The sequence below is a fragment of the Pseudopipra pipra genome, chromosome 10, assembly GCF_036250125.1.
Source record: "Pseudopipra pipra isolate bDixPip1 chromosome 10, bDixPip1.hap1, whole genome shotgun sequence".
Lineage (NCBI taxonomy): Eukaryota > Metazoa > Chordata > Aves > Passeriformes > Pipridae > Pseudopipra > Pseudopipra pipra.
The window spans coordinates 24,451,631-24,473,713 of NC_087558.1; the positions used below are offsets into that span (position 1 = coordinate 24,451,631).

Below are 22,083 nucleotides of genomic sequence, written 5' to 3' on the forward strand. Positions count from 1 at the left end.
AAGTATGTTAGAAGCATGTAGGCATTGGGAAATGTTACAGTTTTCTAATAATTCAGTAAAATATTAAAAATCTCAAGATGGGCTTCTGGCTGGAAAGATGATGTCTGTGCTGACTTGAGATGGTGTTGTTCATCTGTTGAAGTATTGGCTCTATTATCAGCTTGTAATGCAAGAATTAGAATGCTAGTTGCACAGGAGAAATCAACTATAGTTGTCTCATGTCTCGGAGGATGAATTTTCATCTTCAGCTTTGCACACACAAAACTCTTGTTCTACTAATAATTGGAGCATTATGGAATGAGAGTTGTGTTCACTCACAGAAATGAAGCAAAGCAGTAATGTGGTAGTTTTGGCTGTAATATCAGATATTTATTGAAAATATTGGTGACTGGTATCTGTTGGAAGAGTATTGTATTGTTGAAATGCTGGTGGAAAACAGCAAGAGGCATTTTGGCAGAGAAGCTGCACCACGTCCCAGCATGTTGTCCCTGCTGAAGTTTTCAGCCTTTCTCCAGAACTGGCCTCCCAGGAAGCCCAGACTGGCAGTTGAACAGTGATACTGAGGCAGCTCCTGGGTTGTGCAGAGCTTTGCCACTTACCAAGGTGGTGCCTGGGAAGTTTTACCATCTTCCTGATACCCACAACAGTGGCACCACCAAATCAGTGGGCTGGGTTTGTCCCAGCGTAGCCTCTCCTGAGCAAAGCCCCTCCCAGCAGCTGGGGCTCCGGGAGGCAGCGCTGCTTTTCAGGGAGGTCACGCAGAGTGCTCTGCACTGGAGAGCACGTAAGAGCCAGGGCTGCCTGAGCTGGAGCCAAGGAAGTAGAGTTCATGGAACAAAAATGCAGTTCCCCAGACTGAAATAGCACCAAGTCCTGCAGGATTCTTTGCTGCCATCTGGTTGCTGAGAACACAGAGCAGAGCCTGAATTACACCCCCCACTGGGGAGGAGGCAGCACGGGTGAGCAACTGCATTACATGTGCTGGGAGTGCTTTAACTGTGTCAGTCCCTGGCTGCAACCTGAGGAACCCTTAAGTGCATAAGCTTATTGTAGGCATGACTCCAGTGGAAATCACTTCTGGAAGAACTCTCTCTTCTTCTTGTTATAGCAGTAGAAGCATCACAGACAAATCCTGAGGAAAATGGAGGAAATCCACCATTAATTTTATCACCAAGGGGAGCTGAGTTTAACTACAGCTTGTCACTGTTTTCAGGACAATACTACATTTATTCTTGCCTAGGGAAGCAGCTGTATAGGTCAGATCTGTCCAAAAGATGCTGTGTGTGGTTCAGCCAGCATGCACCTTACATCAGCTTTTGCTGAACATTTGGCATAATGAATGAAAAAACCACATTTTTTTTACTATCCAATCCTAATTTCTAATTTGCTTTAAGGGAATGAACCACCTTAATGCTAAAAATTCCCCATACTCATGCTGTTATTCCCTTCTGTGTCTGAACAGCTGAGGTTTTTTTTTTCTTCTTGTACTCAGAAATGATAACTGAATTTACTGTGATTTTTAATACAACTTGGAGAAAGCGTTTTGGATGACTTTATCCTAGGACATAGGACTTTGATTTGGAGGAGTCATTGTTACTGGAAGCAAGAGTTTACCCACACCTCAGTGAATTGCTTCTATTCAGTGTTGTCCTTAAACCCAAAATGCATGGGACATTCATATGGGATTGCTCTGCATAGGGAACACTTAGTTTTGTGCCAGATGAATTTAAATTTAAATAGTCTGTAGTTTGAAGGATTCCATGAAGTTTCCCTCCCACTTAAATAATTTTTTTATTTAGATGCCTCATTAGATCTCTTTAAAATTGTTGGTTTCGAGTTTGGTGCAATTCTCATTTGCATGAGACTGACCAAGTAGACCCTTGAGTGATTTTCTTTCTTGCAAAACATAACTGGACACTGTTCACAGAGTATCCTCTGAAACTTCTTTGTGGATGGTGAATCAATGATTTTAACTTGCTTTGCCTATACATCTTGTATAGTTCAAGTGTTCTAACTGTTCCCTGGCAGGCAGATTTTAAGCTCGGCTGTGTTCCTTCCCCAGTCCTTCTTCATCTTTTACACAGGTCTGGGAAACCTTCCTGTCCACGTCTCCAGTGTGAGCCTCTGCTCAGGGCTGGGCAGCAATGGGAGGGTGCAGTGAAAAAGCCCCAGTGTGGGTTAGGATGCCCAGTGAAGGTCTGGCTCAGAAGTGCCCCCACTGTGTCTCGGCTCACACACGACCTGGCTGTGCCTGGGGGGGAAGCTGCTTGATTCCTCTGAGCTGTGATTTAGCCAGGTTTGCACCATGTCTGATGGGAATCTTTCCCAGGGGATCAGTAGTGCACAGGAACAATTATGGTTCACTCTGCAGGCCTTGGGAATCTGTTTCGAGTTTCAAACCATTTCATGGCCACACTGAGAGGATGAGAGGGAAGGCAGATGCCTTAGTAGCGAGAGAAGGAAGGAAAATACACATTAGTTGAATACTAACAGAATTTTAAGTGGTTTCTTTAGCTGTAAAAGCCTCACCACCCTCACTTCCTGCCCATGCTCACAGTCTTCAGTGTTGCAGAAATACACATCTTGCACCCATTAACAGTTTAGTGATGACTCTGTGCAACTCCCTTTAGAGACAGGGAAAAGAGTGTGGGAGCAGTTTGGAGTCCCAGCATCTGTTATCCCTTCTGCCAAATTGCTGCAGCATGGCAACCAGATGGGAGTTATGCCATTTCTCCTCAAGAATGAACCACCCTTTGAGTAAGGCTTTTCATTAAGGATAAAGTCCTGGAAACTCAGGCACAGCTCTCCCACTGTGCCTGGTGGGGGTTTTTTTGGAATGTCAGTATATTTTGATTAGGGACACTGTATAGTGGAGAGTTAATTTAATAAGGTTTATATTTAAAATGAAATTATTTTAATCTCGTAAGAAATGAAGGAACAGAAGAAATCAAGGGTGTACAGCATATGGTGAACAGGAAAACCAAAGCATTATTCTTTGATAAAGGTACTGATGTTTACATCTAGTTTTAGCCACATGCTTTCAGCTTTCCTCATCCATTTCACGTTAGCACAGGTGAAAATATTTAATCAGTGTTAACATAGTTGCCTTATTTTTAAGTGTGGCTAAACGTTTGGGACACACTGTTCAAAACTGCACTGAAATGTAAGGTGTGTACAACTTGTGTACGGCAGTGAAATGCAGAGACACCTTTGGGCATTTGAACAGAAACTGTTCTCTCAGCTTGTCCCTGTAATTCTGGTAAGTGCATGTGCAATGGCAAGAAAAAGCGTGTAAGTTGTGGACACTTTTCCTTCAGGAGTCTGTCTTTAAATTTCATAATGTGTCTAGATTTTAGATTTCTAAAGTCATGCAAATTTAATCCAGGCAGTGATCAACTGCTGTTGCAGGTTTCTTTAAGCATTGAAAGCCATTAGCCTTCGAGATATTTGCAGAGTAATTTCATGTACAGCTTCACATACTTGCAAAACTTTGCCAGCAGTGCACTCTGAGTAATTTCATCCACATCTATATCTGGGCAAACCATTTGCTGAGGTATTTTCTACCATCTGTGAACATTCATCTGCAGTTTATGTGCCAGATGTGTATTGGCAGCATACATGCTACCAAAACCAAGGATCCAGAACTGTAATAGTAAGCTCAGTGTTGCAAATAGAGAAAACCTTTGCAATCTACATGATTGGTTTGCTAAATGAATGCATTACATTTATATACAAAGAGCAAAAAGATTCCTTGCTGCTCCCCTTTAAATGTGTGTCTCAAGGAAGCCATTTTCACAGGTGCCCGAGCCACAGCAAATGGGGAGTTCTGTTGATCCTAGCTGGTGACAGTTATTTTCCCCTGACTTGAATATTCCAGTTGTTTTACTTTGCGTTGTTCGACCTTGGCTGCCTTGTGGAGGATTTCAAAGCCACCGTTGTGGTGTTGGATTTCTCGTGATACCACCGCTGAACCCACTCCCTTTTTTTTGGTCAGTGCAGGGGTTAAGGTGACAGCACTGTATAACCCTAATTTAGCACAGCCTCAGAGAAAGAGAAGACTGAAACAGAGATTGAGGTAATGCAGCAAGATATATATATCTATCTAGGACAGGGTGTGGTGAGAAATTCTCTGAATGTTCAAGTCGTGTGGGAGGTATGCATACAAATCCACTTAACAGTGGAGTTACTGTGAGGCATATTCTTCCCACACAGTGTATTGGAAGAATTGAGGAGGTGTATTTTAGGAGAGCATAAGATCTGCTAATAAAAGCCTAACCCACAGGCCTGCTAGGAGAGTCAGTTCATGCTGAGCCTTGTGCTCTTGTGGCTAAACTAAGTACCCTGGTATCAACTGTGTCTAAATTTGACTTTGATATCTTTATATTACCCATATCTGTGACTGCAGCAGACATTCCCTAGGGCAGCACTTAAGCTGGTGAGGCCCCCTCATGAGTAGGCATGAGACTTTGCTAATGAGTCCTGAAGCTTCTCGAATTCCTCCTCCACGAGTTGCTGGCTGTTGTGGGATGTCAGAGGTCTGAAAGGCTGAAATGAGGCCCCGGCTGAAAGGCAAATGCGCTGCCCCAAGGATCAAAGGAAGGCTTTGTGCAGCCCCAGCTCAAGCATGACCAGAGTCTTTCTAATCCTCAGTTTCTGTAATCAGGGCTCCATTAGAGTCTTTGTTTACCTGAACAGCAGTACTCCTAGATCCTGGTTGTGAGGGCTTTCTAGATGTAGCTGCAGCCATCCTGCCCAAGCTGCCTGCAGCCAGAAATGTGCTTCGGAGGTGGGAGTTGTTCTCTCTGTCTTGGTAGACAAAATTATGGCAGATGCTACCCACAAACCCTGGGGGAATTAGGGATGCAGTAAATCGGGCCCTTGCTGAGGTGGGTGTGGTCCTGTTGTAGGGAGCTCTCTCTGCTTCTTACAGTCCTGGTTAAATTCAGTCTTTGTTTTCAGGAGTTCTGTAGTCTCTTTGTATGCTCAAGAAGAAGTTCATTCCCCCATTCTGATTTTTCTGGAGGAAGAATCCATAGTTCAGATTCCTGTATGCCTCTCCTGGGACATGCCATGGAAATCACAGCAAATACATAGGAGAAAGCACTTCTGGGGAACCAGTTTCTCTAGCCAGGCGTTGCAAAGTGGTGATGCCCACCCCTTGGACTGGGCTAATTCATGTCCACCTCACCCAACAAGACACTTTTTATGATTTATGGACACTCATTTCAATGCATTTAACTAAAATGGATTTTAAAATGCACTTATTCCTTACATTTAAAGCAGCTATTTTAGTCAGAGTAGTTTAGTCATGGCTTATAACCACTTAGTCCTTCTCTGCACACCACCTTTAACCTCTGCTACTTGTGTTTGTAATATGCTTAAACTGCTTTTCATTTTACTGGAATTTATTAAGCTACTTGTATAGGCATTTTTAAATTATGACCTGATTCTTTGAAGTCACCCTACCTGGTATTTTAAATATCAGCTCTAGAACTCCTTTTAGTGTCTAAGACGTTATTTCTATTTGAATTGTTAAACCTGTAATGCTGAACTTTGTCCATGTGCCAGTTAATTATGTTTTCGTGCCGAATGCTCTGCCTTGAGTTGAACAGATGATGTGGGAACACTGGCAGTGAGGGGGGCCAGCACCTTCCTGTGTGGGGTGTCCCGAGGCAGAGGGGCAGATCTCACCTCTTCATAAAGGGGAACACACGGCCGGGCTGGTTGAGGCTTTTCCAGTGTAATTTGTTTCTGGGGTGGAAACATTTTGATTTTATGGGATTTTATCAGTCAGTTTTTCTATTTCTTTGTATGTAGTGGTAGGGCCAGGCAATACCTGTTCCCTCTACCCATAATTTATAAATGGAAGTTAGTATAGAATTGGAAATAGGAGCACAGCTGCTTTTCCAGTGTGTACGAGAAGCAAATGGTTGTCATAAATAGCTGTGTTTATTTGGCTTTGTCCTGGCTGGTTTAGAATCTATTACTGTTACCTGTCACTCATTTTTCAGTTTTCTGCAAAAAAAATAAAATTGTAGTTTGGAGGTAAAATAGCACAGAAAAAAAGTAATTTTTGTTGTCAGGTGATAGCATATAACTAACCCAAAACACAGCTGCAAGAAGAAATGACAAATTAAAAATTAGCTACTGGAGATAAAAAAAAGAACGAGTTCATCTGATGGCAAGGAACAGAAGGACAATTTCCTAAAATCAGGAAATTAAAAGGAAAGGTAACAGTACTGCACTCTAGCATGAAATGAGGCATGTGCAGGAACAACACAGTCAAAAGCAAAGTCAGGCTGAGGAATGCCACACACAGATGTGTCAGTCTGACTGGTCTTTTTACCTTGCTTTTAATGAAGAGCTGGCCAGCTTGGGGGTGAGGGATTAAAATGCAATTTTTTGTCACTGGCTTTTGAGCCCAGCCAGTAGTGACTGATATTTGCGGTAGCCTTTGGATTTTTCTGCAATTACTATGTGATATCCCAGCTATTAACTGACAGAAACCCCTTAAATGTTGGTCCTAGTGAAAAGGGCAAATTAAATACAGTGTCCTTTGAAAGATGCACCCCAGAATGAGGAATACCTTGAACGTCTGGTTTGGTGTGTGCAGTAACTTAGAGCAACAGTGGAGTCATCCTAAAACAGCTTCCAACAGTTGGGGCTTTAATGTGTGTCTTGTCTTAAGCAAATGTACTAGTTAGTCAATAAGGTAACAAGAAGGGTTTGTTGAAGAGTTCCTCTTGTTTAGAATAACTGTAGGTTGCTGCAGTGGTCCAAGCTTGAGAATTTTTCTCCACAGATACCTGTTAGCAGAGTGTGGCATTTCTGTACTGGGAATTTGAGTTCCTTTGCTGGATCTCTATCCATCTGTCCTCACAAGTGCTTAACCCACTTGTGCTGAAAGGATGGATCCATTGGCAGGTGATCTGAGCATGAGGCTTAACATGGTGGGAGACCTTGCCTGGATCTGTCAAAAGCAATTTATTTCTTATCCATGGGAAGGTGAGGGCTGATCCTATTTGTATGGAGAAGTTACATCCAAAGAAGACCCAAACAATAGACTCCTAAAAAGATATTCTTTGTGAAACGAGTCTACACCCACCTTTGTTATTTTCCAGGTAGGATATTCTGCCTGATAAGTGTCACTGAGTTAGAAGAGCTCCAAATGAATATTGCTGCTCTCTGGGAGAGCAGTACAGGGAAGGATTTGTGCAGATAAACTCCATGCAGGAGTAACAGTTGCATAATTTGAAAACTGGTTGATCTTTTCTTGCAGACCTGTGGTTGTTCCATTTGTCCCCAAAGTCTGGGGACAGGCTGGACAGGCCAGCTTTAGCAGCCAGCTCCTTTTCAAGGGGAATGTGGAGTAGCTGCATGAAAGGTAAGAGATTTCAGAGGTGTTGTCTGTGCAAAGTAAAGGATCAGCCAAGAAGTGCTTCTCTGATCTTGAGTGAAAATCTGAAGAAAAGCTCAGATCCTCTAAGTCGGAATATTCAAACTGATTGAATAGTTTCAATGGTCCCAGTGTTAGAGACATTTAATTTTGAATAAGGGCCTGTGTTAAAACACACTTGGAGGAGATACCCTACGAAGACAGAGGAGACTTAGCAGTTCAGAAACAAGTAAATAGTGCACCTCTCTCAGATTAGCCAAGATTTCTGTTTGTTTCACATTAGCAGAGAAGGATTAAAGTCTAGTTGGATATCATAAAAAGAATCTGAAGTCATGGTAACTTGTATTAGAGTGGCTGGAGGGGATAGCTGAGGCTGTCATTGCAGCTCCTAAACTGTAGTTGATGGGATGCTGACAGAAGCCTGTAAGTAAAAATTCCTGTGCTGAGTGGTCTGGGAGGTCAGTCTTAGAGGACCTACAGCATGTTACCAAGGTGCTGTCATCCTAAGGAGGCCTATTTATGCTGTAAAAGGAACTACACACTCTTCTCTGCAGGTATAAATTTATACAGCTCTAGTCACATCAAAGGAAGGTTCTGTAACCATTCGGGTCTGGACTTACAGATTGAATAATTGCTGTTTCTTTCTAGTGTGCCAAAACACTTCATTTCCAAAAGAATGCTGTATTTTTAAATAATGGAATTGGGAAATAATTTCCAAAACGTTGAACTGAAAACATGCCTGCCTTGGGCCACACAAAGGGCACATTTTTCCCATAGTATTCTCTCCCCTGAAGTAGGAGCAGTAAGCAAATCCTCTTTACCTAAGCCAGAGAAAGGTGGGGAAATGTTGATAGTTTCTACATGAGAGAATCAGAGTAATGTAACATCCTAAGCCTCAGACTGGCATATGTGGGATTGCCTGGGTGCTTCCAGAGTCTTACAAGAGCCTGAATTAATTCCTGCAGCTGCTAGTGCAGGGGGCAGCTCCTGTTGTAGGGTGGAGAAAATCATCTGTGGGCAGCAAACACAGGGAGGCTGAACCTGTAACATTGCCATGACAGCTCAGGCTTGTGCAGGCACAAGGCCGGGGAAGGGAGACAGGAGGCAGATTTGAATGATGTGAATCAAGGTGAACTTGGAAAGAAAACTACTAGAATATCTGGGTCTTTAATGAAAGTTTTAAGTAGAGGTCTGTGGACTGTGCTTGCAAATGGAGGGCAGTGCCCTTTTTAGCAAGTGAGACAAGTTCTCCCAAAATCTGAACATGCTATCATTGCTGTCGGGTCCCTCTTAAATTCACAGACTGTGTAGTGTTCTTTGTCAGCCTTTCTAGACATGTAACAATTCATGAAGCACTGTTGGAGCAAGAGAGCCACTTCAACCTCTCGACATTTTCTGATTAAAAACAAAAGAAGGTGCAGAACAGTCTGAGACTGGATTTTCTTAAGCATGAGTGTTGCTGAAGCCAAATAAACACTCGAGGCCCTAGTAGGATTCTAAGCAGAAGATCTGAACTAGAGCAGCTTCAATAGACAGTTAGATTTGATAAATCTCTGGACAGCAGTAGCTGCCTTGGATTTGGTCTGGGTACCGTGCTGCTCTCTATTACTGAGTCGTATTTCCTCAAAAAGTGTAGTCTGATTAGCTGGTCAGAACAAACTGCATGATCCAAACTTGGTGTTAAAAGTTTGTGTTGAGCTTTAAGTCTGTACAAATATGTTTTGGGTTGGAACCCAGATTTATCTTCAGAAGCGCTGGTCTGTGAGAGCAAATGGTTGCTTTCAAGGAAGGACACATTTCAAGACAAAAAAATGTCATGTTGTAGGACATTAATTATTCACTTAATTTTTCAATGCCTAAACACACCTATATATGCTTGTGAATAATAGTACTTTTTCTGGGAGGTTATTTGATTATTTGTATTAGTTTGCTATCCAGAGAAATCATTGTATTCCTGGTAAATGTGCCATTTCCCTTCACAATCTATGTAAAACCAATTAGCAGAAAACACATCAATAGAACAAAATGTGAACAGACATGTTTCAAGGGGGCAGTGTGAAGATAGATCTCCATGATATTGCTTTCACTGGAAGGAGGTTTTTGGAAAAGAATAAATATGTGAGTGAGAATAATGATGGAAGATTAGGAAGAACTTAGGATGTCCCTTGGGAGGGGATAAGAGATAAGGACTGTTATAGGGAGGAAAGAAATGCATCCATTGCAGAGAAAATTGGCAGCTAGGAAGAGATAGCAAAGTGAGATTTGCAGTATGTAAGTGGGCTTAGAGGAGTAATGGACAAGGTGAACTGTAGAAAAGAGTTCCTGGAAATAAAGGTAGATTTCAGTCTGGATAGCAGCTGCTCTCCAAACCTCAGAAGGCTGATGTTCAAAAACTGTTAATGATTGAGGTTGCTACATATCAAAACTGATCCACGTTAACCATATTAAATGGTGTGTTGAAAGTCACTTTAAGAGTATTCTAAATAACCTGAGAGATTAAAGGAGACCCACTGGCTGGATCCTTAAATCTTGGAACTGTTTGTAGTTCTGAAAACAAGTTATGTTCGGGACCCTGAGCTTCTAAGTGGCTTACAGCTACTTCTCATGTAGAAGATGGTGTTGTGCCTCCCCTTCTCTGAATGCAACAAAGTGCTTTAGTTTGTTTCTTTGAAGATGGGGCCTCAAATGACCTCTGCAGACATCTGACTGTCCCACTGAAAGCCCCCCCACTGCCCTCACCGTGCCCTTCCATGCATTGTCCCTAAGTACCTGTGTCTGGGCTGAGAAAACTGCCTGGGCCAAAGTGCTGGATACGTGGGGTTTGAGAGGCTGTGCAGGAGTGCAGGGTTATCTCCCCTCATCTCCCTCAAGCAGTGCACTTACTGGGAAGCTCTGACAGCCATTCATTATTCATCAGCTGTCTTCCTCCCCGGCTTGGAGCACAGCTGTGATGTGGAAGAGCAGCCTTGTGGAGATGGAGACTAGATTATGCAAGGGAATTATCTGCTCCAGTAAAGGTCTGGTTTCCAGGGCTTCTGGCATAACTAAGCAAAAAAAAAAAAAAAGTGCAAATGTAGGGACAGAGTGTTATACCTGAAAAAATTAAGATATTACTGCAATGAGTAACTCATTCCTGTAGAACCAAATCCAAGGTAGATTTTGCTAAGGCATTTTAATGTGGATGAGCTTTCTTCCTGGTTTGGGAGCTGCCTTAGATGCACAGAACACCAGGAGTTCCAACCTGTTTCACCCAAAGCTGGGTGGCTGTGGAGCAGGTGAGCTGTCAGATGCTGGCTTTGTGGAGTGCAGGTGTCAGATCAGGGGACCTGCGAGTGCCACCTGTCTGCTGTTTATCTTAAAGTTAGAGAAAAAGCTATCCAGCTTTCACCCCATAGTGCCAACCTGAAAATGCCTTTTTGGAGAAGAAAATAAAGGAATTGTGACTGGATCCTTTGGCTTATATGTAAAGTAAACACTTAAGAGGTTTGGTGCAGTGGTGAATTTACCTACTTTCTAAGGGTGTCCCCATTCAGGGATGCTTAGTAGTCCCCTCTAGACCCTTCAAACGACCAGATAAGCTTCTGCCTTACAAAGCAATCTCCTCCAGCTTCTCTAGTTTCCCACAGGGACAAGCATAGCATTTCAGGACCTTCTGCCCCATGTTCTGTATGTAGGGCTTTAAACCCAAACCCATAAAAAAAAGATTGTGCTGTGCATGTAATTTACCTTGTCTGCCTCAGGCATCAAATATCCCACGTGCAGATCAATGGCTGAAGTAGTTGGTAGTTGTGCAGGAGATTGGAAGAGCTGCATGTACTGAATGTACTGAAACAATTTTGACTTAATCACGTTTTGAGCCTTGAAGCAAGAGGGCACCAAGTCTGTGATTAGCTACAAAACGAGTGCTGTCTGTCAAAGTGTTTGAAGTCCATGTCACACAGCTTTGTGGCATGAACTGTGTGATTAATATTGAGCTCACTTGATGGCCTGAGAGCTTCCCACCACCCCTACAAACAATGCAGACCTGCAGTGCAGAAATTCATTGGTGTTTGAATGTGACCGGTATGAAAATAACACCATAAAATAAAACAGCAAGAACAGGAATTAAGGTCCAAATCTTTCCTTTTTTAGGGGTGCATTGAGATCTTGCATGAGAGCCAATGACTTCTCTGGATAATGTTCAAGCAGAATTGAATATTTTGATTATATAATCAACTCAGCCTTTAACAGCTGTAACCATCTGCTAAAATGATATTAGTATTTTATGAGAAAGCAACTGCATAAGGAGACTTTAGAATATTTTAAAGCAAGTTTTTAATTTTATTTTTTTTAGCTGACCTGTTATTATAATGGTGCTTCCTTTGAGAAGCTTCCTTGCCTTCTAGGCAAGGCTGTCAACAATTGACTTCTCAGCTACCAGTGCAGCATCCAGCTCAACCTCCATCTTTGGGACAATGGACAAGAAAAGTACAAAGCAGTGATCAGCTTGCCAATCGTTGTGAGTCATAAATAACTCCTTGTTCTGTTCTCAGCTTTACAGATCTTACCTGGCTGCATGATACTGTACCAAAAGCATAAAAGGTAACTTTTTTTAAAATACCTAATATCTGAATCAGACTCTAGGATGCCAACAAAGCTGTTTCACAAGGGAGGATGCTCCTTTCTTTTGTGCTGCTTGAAGTTCCTCACCCTGCTGTGCCGCGTAATGAAATCGTGCAGACTGTGAATGCTGATTTTTGTAAGCCAGGTACAACAAATGGTTGCTGTGCTTTCAATCAGCTGTGAGCTGAGAGGAACCTTGTCACACTTCATCTTTGGAGGCAGCTAATGGACAATCCAAGCAGGTGTTAATATAACATATTTATATTCATAAACATTAATATGCTAAAGCTATCCACTGACTTAAAAGGAACTCATTGTCCAAGGCTGCCTGAACAGGATGGCCTCAGAAGAATACAAGGTTTTAGGGCAGCTGAAGGGATCTGTACTTTGATTTAGATGCTTTGTTCACATACTGTGGTCAAAATGTTTTAGGGATAGAAAAAACTCAGTCTAAGACACAAGCAAGGAGGGCCTGAAGAGCTTGAAAGGACTTCAGGATAAAGTTATTTTTGCAGATCTGTACAGGGCCAATATCTGTGAAAATAGTGGACATTTGCAGCATACTTTTCTTGGACTGTAGCAGATGTGTCCAGTGAGGGTGAAGTGGCAGTCAAGAACCACGGCATCCAAGAAAGCAAAATAATAGTTATAGGTGGAAGATATTGGTGGGATGCCACTCCCAGCAGACAGGCAGCTCACTCCCAGGGACAGCCTGAGAATGAGCTGAAGAAGCAATGTCTGAATGATGCTCAGCTGCTGAAAAAAGCTAAGTGCTTCAAAGTTCTGGTTCTGAGATAGCCTAGCATTAGATGAGCTGCTCCATCAAATTCAGGAGTTGCTAGTTTATAGAAACAAGTTCAGATTTAAGAGCAAGATATTCAAGGCAAACTTACATCACCGAGATGAAAGGAGGCTGTTTGCTATCCAGGTGAGGTGGCTGCAACCTGAATTTCCCAGGTAAAGTGTGCTCTGCAGTAGAGCACTCCAAAGTAAGTAAATATTTTACTAAAGTAGGAGACCATTTTGTGATTTAAACCAGGCATCAAGTTCCCAACCAGGTGCACTTGCCTTGCAGATCAGAACTGCTGAGGAGTGATGGGTTCCCCAGCTGTTTGTGTGATAACAGTCTGTTGCTCTTTGCTTACAGGGCAAGCATAATTTAAGATCTAGAAACCCATCCTTGCCCTCTTTGCAGTCAGACTCTGGGTGTGTTTGGCCTGTTGTGTGGAAGCTGATGGCCAGTCCTCCTGCAGTCCTTGGGGGCTGCTGAACTGCCTTTGCAGGCTGTTGTGACTGAGAGCTCTTCACAGGCAGGTGTCACTCCCTCCTTTGGAGCCTGAGTCAAAGCCAGCTGAAATGAGGGACACAGCCTGATGGGAGCTTGGCTCAGGCACCCTGTGCCAGCCCAGATGGTGTGGGGGAGAAATAGAGGCAAACTGAGAGTTTTGAGCAGCTTTTCACATTTCTGTCTTGAAGATGCCAGGCAGTAATGACAGTCTAAGCCAGCTCCTCTTTCTGCTTGATGTGGATTTAAAAAGAGCTTGTTACTAATGCACTTTTGTGTTTAATGGACTGTGCAAAACTTCTTTTTATTCTAAAAATCTGCCTATCCAAAAGGTATGTCTGCATTCTCTAGTTCCAGGAGACAACTTCAGAGCAAAGAGGGGAACTCTGCAGATGCCTAAATACCTGAACAGTTTACTCTGATCTGCAGAAGAACTTGAGTCGATTCAGTATTTAATTTATAAGTCTAGATTGTCATACGCTGATAGCAAAGTTTATTATGAGTGCCAGTAGTTAATCTTAGGAAATTTACAATCTGTTGAACATAAAAAAAGTTGTAGCACTGATATTTTCAGTGCATCTGGAAACCCTGTGTCCTTGGGAGATGCTATGACTTTACAATGGTGAAGCCATAAAATTAGGTATAGTGTATCCAGGCCAGTAATGTTATGTCTTTCTGGATCTCAGAAGTCAGAAAGTTGAAGTCAAATATTTAAAATAAGATTTATGTTTTATCATTATATTTGATCACACTGACTGCCCTTTGTAGAATGTCAGAAGAGTCTCTGCACTTTTTTTATAGTAAAAAAGGCAAATGGAAATATATTAAAAACCTGAAATTGCAATATATAAAATATATTTGAGATTTTTCCAACCCAACAAATTCAGCTTTTAATATTTCAAATGAAGTGCATAAACATCTTGCAAAACTAATATTGATAAATATATTAAATTCAAAGTGTAGTTTAGTCACAAACATTTTGATTAATTTTTCAGAAACGTACTTGTGGAGTGGCAAGAACACCTCCCATTCTTGAACAGTCATAGAAAATTAAAGTATCTTCTATGATTGTTTACCTAAAGTTTGTCTATAAGTATTAAAAATTCAGTATGGTGAAGTCACAGTACAAAAACAATTTGAATTTTTTATAGCCTACATAAAAGCCAACTGCAGTTTGTGCTTGACTAGTGTTGAATGAGGCATGAACTGAAATCCAGCTGTGACTGTTCTGATTTTCATTCATGTTAAGTTGCATTGGAGTCCAATTCAAGCAAACCTTCACTGTGTGTCAAGCTGTCCCATCAATCCCGTTGCAGTACACAAGGCAAACACTGCCTGTGCAAAGGTGGCAAAAGCAGACCTTGTTTCTTTGGAATTGGGCTCCAGGTAGGTGTGTGTCACACAGCTAAAAACCTGCAACCTCAACAACAGCAGAAGACAGGTGGTCATTTAAATCATAACAAGCAACTGCCAGAACAGCAAATATTTTAAATATATCTGTATTTTAAATTTAACGAGGTAAGAACAGATCATGCCATTACACAGCTTTGGCTATATAGTTCCTCTGGTAGCTGAGAAAATTTCCAGGTGAAGGAAGGATAATCATGGAATCATTTAGGTTGGAAAAGCCACTCTGCCCCCAGGCTGTAACACTGTGTGGGGTTGTTGGGACCCAAGTGCAGGACCCAGCACTTCACCTTGTTGAACCTCACACCAATGACCTTGGACCCACTGATCCAGCCTGTCCAGATCCCTCTGCAGAGTCTTCCTGCCCTCCAGCAGATCAGCACTCCCACCCAACTTGATGTCATCTGCAAACTGAGTGCCCTTGATCTCCTTGCCTGGATCATGGAGGAAGGTGTTACCACAGAACTGGCCCCAGCACTGAGCCCTGGGGTATCTCATGGTGACCAGCCCCAGCTGGTGTCACTCCAGTCTCCACTGTCTGGGCCCAGCCACCCAGACAGGTTTTTACCAGTGCAGGGTGGTCCTGTGCAAGCCATGGGCTGCCACTCCCATTCTCCAGGGGAGTGCTGTGGGAGACACTGTCAGAGGCTTTGCTGAAGTCCAAGCAGACACACCCACAGCCTTTTCCTCCTCCACTAAAATGGGTCATCTTGTCATGGAAGGAGATCAGGTTGGTCGAGCAGGACGTGCCTTTCCCGAGTCTGTGCTGTCTGGGCCTGCTCCCCTTTTGTCCTGTGTGTGCTGCATGATGCACCCAGGATGGTCTGCTCCATGACCTTCCCCAGCACCAGGGGCAGGCTGACAGCCCTGTGGTTCCCTGGGTCCTTCCGACCCTTCTTGTAGGTGGGCATCACGTTTGCTGACCTCCAGTCAACTGGGACCTCCCCAGTTAGCCAGGACTGCTGGGAAATGATGGGATGTGGCTTGCCTGTGCTTTAATTTCATGCACTATAAACACAGTCTGCTTGAAGGGAACAGTGCCCTATTTTCCTCTCTGGAAAGGCATTCATCAGGGGACTGCACGAAGCATCTCTCTCAATATGGGCTGCACTTTGTGCTCAGCCATGCAATCAGTTCCTGATCTCCTAACGTGGGCATCTAGGGGAAAAACACCAAAGTTGCACCAATTAAATATACAAAGTACATATTTGTACTGAAGTGTTTGGCTTTGCTGCCTGTCCATGTGTTCTATAGGTGAAGGCTGACTATAGATGCCACTAACTCAGGCTTCCATGGGCCTATTTAGATTTGTTTTTCTCTTAGAACAGCAGTCTTGTGGTATTTGGACATTTCTGTTTGGGCCTAAGTATAATTAGCAGGTTGATTAACAGAAGGCAGAACATTCACACCTCACAAAGGTCAGGGCAGGAGCTGTGTTTGGTTAGGGATATACAGAACCTGTCATTTCAGTGGGTTGAATGTTGACTTGAAAGCAAACCTCAGTTATCTTAATGTTGACAGTCACTAAGGTCACAGCATAATCTATCATTAGAGAGTGCCTTTTTTTGTAATCATGGCATTTGTCCTGAAGAACTTGGAAAAACCTCTATACTTAGCAATTCCTTTATCTCAGAAATTATAATCTCTTGTTGAAATTGCTTTCCTAGGAGAAGTATCTTGTTTTCTGCTGGTCCCTGTTTGACCAATGAGAATGAAGTACCTTTAACCATATGTTCTTTACTATATATAGTGTGTGTGCATTTTAACATTTTAAATTAACTCATAAAAGTAGTTATAAACAATTTTTTTTCAAAATCTTTGATAAATCTTTCCAGTGAGTTTCACGTTGAAATTTTGTTTAGTTTTTTTTTTTTTTGCATTTATGATATCATCCAGTTCCTAGTAAAAGAAAACAGTGGAAAGGAAAACTGCAAAAAAAGGGAGAAAAAATAACCAAGTATGTTGAATGTAAATTTAGACAGCTTCAGAAAGCACAATGTTTTTTGAAAAACATGGAGATTTCAACCAGACTGTTGATTAAAAACTGGGTCAATCATGTTTTTTCATTAAAAATGCAGACATTTGGGTTAGTTCTTATTTTAGCATCAAGCATGTAAATATGCCATTAAGAAACACTTTCAGTCTAGCATCTGAATTTCAAGAAATAGTACTACTTTCCTGTAATCTGTGGTGAAAATCTTGTGTCTGAGTTTTTTCCTCAGGCATCAGTGACATATTTGTACCGTTGAATTCCTGGACTTTCCATATTACCTGGCAGGAACATGGAAAGCTCTTCAACAGATGCAGTTTAAATGTGTGACCTTTTCACAAATCTTTTAAGGATTTAAATTTTTTTTTCCCCAACAAAGTTATAAACAATAATAAGAATATTTATGGTTGGCTACTGATATTTTTAAGAGCCTGTTTGAGTTGAGGAGGAAGCAGGATAAGGGAAGGGATTCTGAGCAGAGATCACCAGTGTTGCCAGATACTTCACAAATGTGTTTATGAGCCAGGAAAGAAGCTGCTTCTCTCAAGGCTGAGGGGAATGAATCACTGAAGTGGGAGGTGTAGTGCCATCCAAGAAAAGAGAGAATCTATTCTCCTTTGCACCCAGCCAGCTGCTCAATAGATGAAATAACACTTTCAGATGCATTGGTGTGTTGCAAAGCAAGGCAAACATCCTCAGCTCTCCGTGCTCCACTCCATCAGTCCCCGTGGTGCTCAGGCCTGGCTCGGCCCCCCTGTGATGTACGTGGGATAGATGGAGCTGGGACTGTGATTGTCAAGCAATCATTTAAAACTTCTCACTGACCCCTTCTCAAAAACTCTTCAGCTTGCACATTCAGGAGTCAGTGCTGAATCCCCCACTGTTGGTGACCCCCAGTTGTTGAGGAGACACTATTACGGTTTTTTCTTCAGCAGCAACAAGGGGAGTCCCTTAGGGCCACTCACACTGTTGAATGAGACACTGTTGTCTGAGGCATGGCTTCTCTTATCACCTCTCCCAGGATTTGGCAACTGGTAATTTTAGGCCTAAAGTGCTGAGTTTTGCATTATGATGTGAAAAAACCCCATATTTACAGATATTCTTCTGTTGGTTCTGGGTTCCAGGCACGTGAAGATGTGTTTCCATCTCCAAAGTAAGAACAGTGCTTAAATTTACAACCATTTCTTGCTTTTGCCTTGAACACCTAATAAGCTGTAAAAACGTTCTAGCAAAATGCATTTATGCAATTTGAAGCCTGTAAAACATGCATTTTAGAATGTATTTGCTATTAGTCTGTCTTCCTAGTGTTTGCTTAGGATTTCTCCAAGATTTGGACCTTGGAAGTGAAAAACATGATGTGGTAGTGCTCAGTGTTGTTACTGCCTTTCACAGAGGACTTCAGAGCTATTGTAAGGACTGGCAATTAAACCCCCCCTCATCTCCTTGCTCAGTGCTGGGTCATCTTCCCTTTAATTCAGGGTGGAACTTCCATTTGTCTCTTCTCTAACTTTTATATTTCAGATTTTGTCTTCATTTGTCCCATCATTTCTCACACAGTGAATCTCAATCTTCAAGGGACACTGAAATTTGTGAGGGTCTTGAGACTATGACATGTTCTGTAGAAGTGAAAAACGTGTGTGTGGTGAGCAGAAAAGCTTCAGTACAACAGTGTTCCCAGCAGCAGCTCAGTCCTTTCCTTGTACTGGCAACCTGCTCTTTCTGGGAAGGGTGAGTGGCTGCCACTGGCACAGTCTGACTCCATTCCTTGCTGGGTATGTTTGTACAAGGACAGAGCTACAGCAGGGTCATGTTTCTGGAGCTGGGAGCAGCAGAACCAGGCTGCTTTCCTGTCCCCTGCTATCCTGGGTCAGGCCCCTCTGTTTCTGGGATGTTTGCAGTTAGACTTCTGGAAGGGTTTCTTAATTAGAACACTTCTAGCTAAGCTTTTCTGAAATGAAGTAGTGATGAACTTCCTAGGCCTAATGACATCCTATGTGAAAGCATTTGGGGCTGAGAAAATCTTAGTTAAAAATGGGTCAAAGGCAAGTTTCAGTAGTCAGTCAATCCAAACTTTTAGAGCTGAAGCTGAGTTGGGTAGTACCTCTTATATGCCATCCTAAATTTATATGCAGTTCTGGAACAGTGTCTTCACTAGAGGCAGTGAGAGGTATTGGCCATTAAAAAGTAATACTATACTGCACTAAAAAAGGTTGTATAAGGAGCCCCAGATTTAAATGGGAATAGATGAACTTCCTTTTTTATTTACAGCACTGTAATTACAGAAAGCAGTTTTTTTTCAAACAGTTATAGAACTTCTGCTTGTTCTTTTACAGTCCTGCCCATCTGCTGGCCACTGTCCTCCCTGTGTAATTACTGTGCTGTGGTGTACAACCGATGGCCATTCCAGAGGTGGTTAGAAGGCAGATAAACTCTACTAAAAAATCTCTGCTTTCATGAAGCTTCTCAATCCACAGACAGAAGGCAAAGAAATAGAAAAGTATGTTCTAAATTCAGTATGTTTTAAGTTTTATGCTCAAGTTTTTTAACCTATTAGGAGTTATTTCATCGAGCTCTTTATCGGAGTAAATTAGTTCTGCAAAACTCTTGCAAGGGGATCAGTGATGTACTTGGAAACTGTGCAGTTGGGGTAGTGCTTTTGTAACTTCCATAAATACTATTCTTAAAGGAGAAGTTTTTGAAGCCATGCACGTTGAAGCCCAAACTGCTGTGCAACGTTGATTCAAAACAATTCTCAAGACCACGTTTCTGTCTCAGGCCACAGAATTTTCTAGGCCCACTCCATCCCCAGTCTAATTGCAGCAAATAGCCATTAGGTTGAATCTTTATCCAGCTGTTTTTACAGGAACAAGCTTCTTCCAGATTCTTAACCTGGCATAACAGATCAGAATATAATAATGGGTGCTGGAGCATGTCACACCAAGGCAATTGCAATACTGAGTCATTGCAGTGTCACGTCTTGCACTGTGATGAATAGAAATAATATTCTGGAAAATGTCAGCCCTTCAGATTTAACACAAAGAATGTGTCTGGGAAACAGCCATTCTTCTCTTGCAGGCAGTTTTGAACCTATTTTAAAGGGTGTGCAAGTTTTTGTGTATGAACTGTGGAACAAGTTTAAGCAAGAAAAACAACACTAGTGGTTTTCCTCCATATCCAAGCTAATCAAATGATAATTTGGCAAATCTAGAAATCCTATTTCCTGTTTGGCTTCTCTTCAATGTTATGTCTAAGGACGGATGTGAGGGAGTCAGTAAAAATGAAGGAGGAACTATTCTAATAGACTGTAGTCACATGATACCAAAGCACTCTCAGAAAATCAATCCTCTTACTGAAACAAGGCATGCAAAAAGTTCTGTCCATTAGCCTGGCAAACAGCACAGGAGCACTCTGTTCTGAATGGCAGCTGTGTATTGAGACTCCTTATTCTGAGGTCCAGATGTCCATATCTGACAGGTAATCTGTAACCTTCTCACTGGCTCTTCCTCCTTTATTTTGGAAGTGATTGTTTGAGTTCTCTGCAGTTCACCTTCAGCCTACCTGGTTCTGCTCTAGATTTCTGAGTACAACACTACTGCTACAAAGTCAGGCTAAGCCAACTGTGTGCTGTCCCAGAGCTCAAGATGTCCTAAAGCACGGACTTACAACAACTGATGGGGGAAAAAAGCTTTCAAAATACACTGGAAGAAAATATGGCAGATGAATAACATGAAGTAGATCTAACATTGAGAAAAAATGTCCTGAAATATTGCACTGAAACAGTGCAAAAGACTTCAAAAGACTAATTCCTTGAGGTGGGATTTATGTAAGACAGAATATAAAACCTGTTCTTTAATATTGTGTCTGGGAAACCAAAATACAGGAAATCAGACCAGTGGCTCAGAGCTGCCTTAGACTTTGCCCTTTGTGTGAGCTCTGCCTGGCCGTAGGTGTCCAGGACTCGTTTCCTCTCCAGAATTGTCTGTGAACTGAAGACATCCTGCTGGGTTTAGCCTGTGCACAGGCTTGTGCAGGGAAGTGTTGAGTGGAGTGATATTTAGCTAGGGCAGCTGCTGCACACATGTCCACAACGTATCTAACTGGTGTTGGTGGTTCCCAGTGCCCTGAAATCCATTTGTGAGGCAACAGGGCTGTAACATGGGGTGTTCATAACTCTGCAGTTTGGTCCAGGCCACTGGGAAAATGTCAGAAGCACCTCATTTTGGAGGGCTTTTGTGAGCGTCCATGTTGGTGTTGTTCAGTCCTGGGAGAGCAAATAGTCTCCAGGTGGTTTTGGTGCAGTAGGCACGGGAAGTGAACAGTTAGAAAATGGGAAAAGCCCATTGCTTCGCTGCTGCTGCAGATATTTCCAGAAGTGTCTTCAGCTATGGAAAGAGCCCGAGAGGAACAGCATAATTGGAGCCCAATTGTGGAGAGCCTGCTTTCTAACCTGTGCACATCCAGCCATCTGTGCTGACTTTGGTCCCTTGAAGTTTTCCCATTCAGTCAGTTCTGTGCACGCCTCCATCTGGGCTGCAGCACAATGGTTTGCAGCTGACACGATAGAGCACAGCCCAGTTGCACTCCTTGCCTCCCTCTCTCACCCTTTGCATGGCTGTTGTCCTTGGCTCTGTGCTCCAAGTGCTGGTTTACACAGGTCACTGTGATTTGGTCTCTCCTGGCTCACGTGAGGGCTGGGGGAATTACCTCACACTCCTCTGATAATGGCACTGTTTCCTAGGCCATGTGGATTTTCTCATCCCTTGGAAGCTGTGAGTCAGAAGGCTCAGGGAGTCAGCTGCCCCTGTGTCCCAGGGAGATCTTGGCTGAATTGTAGTATTCTGCCATTAAGTCAGTTTAGTCAGGTTTTTTTTTTCCCTAGGAAACTTTGACTGTCCTGGAAAATCACTATTCCAAAGGGTTTTCCCTGCTTTTTATGCAGTAACTGTAAATCTCTTGCTAATCAGTGAGAAGAATTCTGCCCTAAACCAGATGTTATTTCTCCCTTGGAGGGACTTTGAAGTCCTTTTTGAATCAGTCTTTTGTCTGATTTGATGGCATTTGTCTGATTTGATGGCTCCTGTGGACTCTAGAAAGATGGACTAGGATCCTGGTTATTGCTTGGCACTGACATCTTCACCCTGCAGAGCTCAGATTGGGTGGGAGCTCTGTTCCAATAGGACCTAAACACTTGATAAAAATCTCCTTAAATTGGTGAGGTGAAAATATGGTGTCCTCATGATCAGTAGGTACTTTGAGCAGTAGGAAATCAAGAGCCACTTACAAGCTGCTGTTTTGTCTGAGCAGTGGTGGTAGGGTTTGTCTGTAACAATTGGTTGTTGAATAGCTGTTGTATCAGGAACACCCACATCTATAAATTTCTTTATCCCTGGTATATTGCTATAC

The 22,083-nt window shown here is 42.5% G+C and overlaps 1 long non-coding RNA gene across 1 annotated transcript in view; it reads left to right on the forward strand.

The window, feature by feature from the left end:
* The window catches only part of LOC135419932 (uncharacterized), a 71,757-nt gene extending 59,632 nt beyond the window's left edge, over positions 1-12,125 (forward strand). The window contains exon 3 of the long non-coding RNA XR_010433210.1: positions 11,929-12,125. This is a non-coding gene — a long non-coding RNA (uncharacterized LOC135419932). The remainder of the gene's footprint in view (positions 1-11,928) is intronic.
* The last annotated feature ends 9,958 nt before the right edge of the window (positions 12,126-22,083 follow it).